The sequence below is a fragment of the Carex rostrata genome, unplaced genomic scaffold (genome assembly GCF_964058835.1).
Source record: "Carex rostrata unplaced genomic scaffold, lpCarRost1.2 SCAFFOLD_39, whole genome shotgun sequence".
In the NCBI taxonomy this organism is placed as follows: domain Eukaryota; kingdom Viridiplantae; phylum Streptophyta; class Magnoliopsida; order Poales; family Cyperaceae; genus Carex; species Carex rostrata.
The window spans coordinates 205,001-210,000 of record NW_027601187.1 but is presented as its reverse complement, the minus strand read 5'-3'; positions in this window follow the sequence as shown (position 1 = coordinate 210,000).

Below are 5,000 nucleotides of genomic sequence, written 5' to 3'. Positions count from 1 at the left end.
GCTGGGGATTTCAACCCGCTCGGTCTCTGCGGGGCGCCTCCACGCTTAGGCGCCCCAATGAACCGTGTTTCGCCGGCTTTACGGCTGGGGATTTCAACCCGCGCGGCTACCCGCATCGGTCTTACGGGCGAAACTCCACGCGGAGTCGCCCTGCCCGAACTTGTTTCGCCGGCTTTACGGCTGGGGATTTCAACCCGCTCGGTCTCTGCGGGGCGCCTCCACGCTTAGGCGCCCCAATGAACCGTGTTTCGCCGGCTTTACGGCTGGGGATTTCAACCCGCGCGGCTACCCGCATCGGTCTTACGGGCAAAACTCCACGCGGAGTCGCCCTGCCCGAACTTGTTTCGCCGGCTTTACGGCTGGGGATTTCAACCCGCTCGGTCTCTGCGGGCGCCTCCACGCTTAGGCGCCCCAATGAACCGTGTTTCGCCGGCTTTACGGCTGGGGATTTCAACCCGCTCGGTCTCTGCGGGGCGCCTCCACGCTTAGGCGCCCCAATGAACCGTGTTTCGCCGGCTTTACGGCTGGGGATTTCAACCCGCTCGGTCTCTGCGGGGCGCCTCCACGCTTAGGCGCCCCAATGAACCGTGTTTCACCGGCTTTACGGCTGGGGATTTCAACCCGCGCGGCTACCCGCATCGGCCTTACGGGCAAAACTCCACGCGGAGTCACCCTGCCCGACCGCTTTTCGCCGGCTTTACGGCTGGGGATTTCAACCCGCATCGGTCTTACGGGCGCCTCCACGCTTAGACGCCCTGCCCCACCGTGTTTCGCCGGCTCTACGGCTGGGGATTTCAACCCGCGTGGTCCGTGTTTTTCGGTAACATATTCGTGTTCCTTGCCCCCGACGGGCCGTGTTTTTCGGTAACAAAATCGTGTCTTTTGTCCCCGCTGCACCGTGTTTTTTGCCCCGCTCAACCGTGTTTTTTGCCCCCGCTCAACCGTGCTTACTGCCCCCGCTCAACCGTGTTTTTTCGGTAACATAATCGTGTCTTCGGGTAACATAATCTTGTTTTTCGGGCCATTTTACACCGACGGAGGCACCCACAGGGGCCATGTACACCCCGCTTGGCATGTACATGAGGGGCTGCCTCTTCCAAAAATCCTTCCCCCCTATAGGGGAATATGCATTTTGGGTCTCCAGCCACGCCCAGGGTTACCACCCCCTGGAAATCCCCCAGGTTTACCCCCCATTTTATGTGGATGCATAGATTCAGACCGCCCTGCTCCACCGCTTTTGGCCATTTTTGCCCAACGTTAGCCGCTTCGGCGTGCCGCTGGACTGTTTTCGGGCCTTTTTCACCGACGCTTGGCCGTATCCGCTTAGTTTTCCCCAACGCTTGGCCGCATCCGCTTAGTTTTCCCCCGCTGGACTGTTTTCGGGTCATTTTTGCCCAACGTTAGCGGCTTCCGCTTGCCGCTGGACTGTTTTCGGGCCCTTTTTCACCGACCCTTGGCCGTATCCGCTTAGTTTTCCCCAACGCGTGGCCGCATCCGCTTAGTTTTCCCCCGCTGAACTGTTTTCGGATCACTTTTGCCCAACGTTAGCCGCTTCCGCTTGCCGCTGGGCTGTTTTCGGGCCATTTTTCCCCAACACTTGGCCGTATCCGCTTAGTTTTCCCCAACGCGTGGCCGCATCCGCTTAGTTTTCCCCCGCTGAACTGTTTTCGGGTCAGTTTTGCCCAACGTTAGCCGCTACCGCTTGCCGCTGGACTGTTTTCGGGCCAATTTCCACCGACTCTTGGCCGTATCCGCTTAGTTTTCCCCAACGCGTGGCCGCATCCGCTTAGTTTTCCCCCGCTGAACTGTTTTCGGGTCACTTTTGCCCAACGTTAGCCGCTTCCGCTTGCCGCTGGACTGTTTTCGGGCCAATTTCCACCGACTCTTGGCCGTATCCGCTTAGTTTTCCCCAACGCGTGGCCGCATCCGCTTAGTTTTCCCCCGCTGAACTGTTTTCGGGTCAGTTTTGCCCAACGTTAGCCGCTTCCGCTTGCCGCTGGACTATTTTCGGGCCAATTTCCACCGACTCTTGGCCGTATCCGCTTAGTTTTCCCCAACGCGTGGCCGCATCCGCTTAGTTTTCCCCCGCTGAACTGTTTTCGGGTCAGTTTTGCCCAACGTTAGCCGCTTCCGCTTGCCGCAGGGCTGTTTTCGGGCCAATTTCCACCGACACTTGGCCGCATCCGCTTAGTTTTCCCCAACGCGTGGCCGCATCCGCTTAGTTTTCCCCCGCTTAACTGTTTTCGGGTCACTTTTCCCCAACGTTAGCCGCTTCCGCTTGCCGCTGGGCTGTTTTCGGGCCATTTTTCCCCAACACTTGGCCGTATCCGCTTGGTTTTCCCCAACGCGTGGCCGCATCCGCTTAGTTTTCCCCCGCTGAACTGTTTTCGGGTCACTTTTGCCCAACGTTAGCCGCTTCCGCTTGCCACTGGACTGTTTTCGGGCCAATTTCCACCGACTCTGGGCCGGATCCGCTTAGTTTTCCCCAACGCTTGGCTGCATCCGCTTAATTTTCCCCAGCTGAACTGTTTTCGGGTCACTTTGTCCCAACGTTAGCCGTTTCCGCTTGCCGCTGGACTGTTTTCGGGCCATTTTCCACCGACTCTTGGCCGTATCCGCTTGGTTTTCCCCAACGCTTGGCTGCTTCCGCTTAATTTCCCCCAGCTGAACTGTTTTCGGGTCACTTTTGCCCAACGTTAGCCGTTTCCGCTTGCCGCTGGACTGTTTTCGGGCCATTTTTCACCGACACTTGGCCGTATCCGCTTAGTTTTCGCCAACAATTGGCTGCATCCGCTTAATTTTCCAAGCTATACTGCTTTCGGGTCAGTTTTGCCCAACGTTAGCCGCTTCCGCTTGCCGCTGGGCTGTTTTCGGGCCATTTTCCACCCACGCTGGCACCGACGGGGCCATGTACACCCACGCGCGTGTACATGAGGGGGCACCCATTTTTGAAAACCTTGCCCCCCTATAGGGGAATATGCATTTTGAGGCTCTAGCCACGCCCAGGGTTACCACCCCCTGAAAATCCCCCAAGTCAAAATCACCCATGTAAAATATTCAAAAAAATCTCAAAAAATCACAAAAAATTTATAAAATCAAATAAATTCAAAAAAAAAAAAAAAATTTCAAAAATTCAAAAAAAATTCAAAAAATTCAAAAAAATTCAAAAAAATTCAAAAATTTCAAAAATTCAAAAAAAGTCCAAAAACCCAAAAAAACTTCAAAAATTTCAAAAATTCAAAAAAATTTCAAAAAAAATTTCAAAAATTTGCCCCGCTGAACTGTTTTCGGGTCACTTTTGCCCAACGTTAGCCGCTTCCGCTTGCCGCTGGACTGTTTTCGGGCCAATTTCCACCGACTCTTGGCCGTATCCGCTTAGTTTTCCCCAACGCGTGGCCGCATCCGCTTAGTTTTCCCCCGCTGAACTGTTTTCGGGTCACTTTTGCCCAACGTTAGCCGCTTCCGCTTGCCGCTGGGCTGTTTTCGGGCCAATTTCCACCGACACTTGGCCGCATCCGCTTAGTTTTCCCCAACGCGTGCCCGCATCCGCTTAGTTTTCCCCCGCTGAACTGTTTTCGGGTCACTTTTGCCCAACGTTAGCCGCTTCCGCTTGCCGCTGGACTGTTTTCGGGCCAATTTCCACCGACTCTTGGCCGTATCCGCTTAGTTTTCCCCAACGCGTGGCCGCATCCGCTTAGTTTTCCCCCGCTGAACTGTTTTCGGGGCACTTTTGCCCAACGTTAGCCGCTTCCGCTTGCCGCTGGGCTGTTTTCGGGCCAATTTCCACCGACACTTGGCCGCATCCGCTTAGTTTTCCCCAACGCGTGGCCGCATCCGCTTAGTTTTCCCCCGCTTAACTGTTTTCGGGTCACTTTTCCCCAACGTTAGCCGCTTCCGCTTGCCGCTGGGCTGTTTTCGGGCCATTTTTCCCCCACACTTGGCCGTATCCGCTTAGTTTTCCCCAACGCGTGGCCGCATCCGCCTAGTTTTGCCCCGCTGAACTGTTTTCGGGTCACTTTTGCCCAACGTTAGCCGCTTCCGCTTGCCGCTGGACTGTTTTCGGGCCAATTTCCACCGACTCTTGGCCGTATCCGCTTAGTTTTCCCCAACGCGTGGCCGCATCCGCTTAGTTTTCCCCCGCTGAACTGTTTTCGGGTCACTTTTGCCCAACGTTAGCCGCTTCCGCTTGCCGCTGGGCTGTTTTCGGGCCAATTTCCACCGACACTTGGCCGCATCCGCTTAGTTTTCCCCAACGCGTGCCCGCATCCGCTTAGTTTTCCCCCGCTGAACTGTTTTCGGGTCACTTTTGCCCAACGTTAGCCGCTTCCGCTTGCCGCTGGGCTGTTTTCGGGCCATTTTTCCCCCACACTTGGCCGTATCCGCTTAGTTTTCCCCAACGCGTGGCCGCATCCGCTTAGTTTTCCCCCGCTGAACTGTTTTCGGGTCACTTTTGCCCAACGTTAGCCGCTTCCGCTTGCCGCTGGACTGTTTTCGGGCCATTTTTCACCGACACTTGGCCGTATCCGCTTAGTTTTCGCCAACAATTGGCTGCATCCGCTTAATTTTCCAAGCTATACTGCTTTCGGGTCAGTTTTGCCCAACGTTAGCCGCTTCCGCTTGCCGCTGGGCTGTTTTCGGGCCATTTTCCACCCACGCTGGCACCGACGGGGCCATGTACACCCACGCGCGTGTACATGAGGGGGCACCCATTTTTGAAAACCTTGCCCCCCTATAGGGGAATATGCATTTTGAGGCTCTAGCCACGCCCAGGGTTACCACCCCCTGAAAATCCCCCAAGTCAAAATCACCCATGTAAAATATTCAAAAAAATCTCAAAAAATCACAAAAAATTTATAAAATCAAATAAATTCAAAAAAAAAAAAAAAATTCAAAAATTCAAAAAAAATTCAAAAAATTCAAAAAAATTCAAAAAAATTCAAAAATTTCAAAAATTCAAAAAAAGTCCAAAAACCCAAAAAAACTTCAAAAATTCAAAAAAA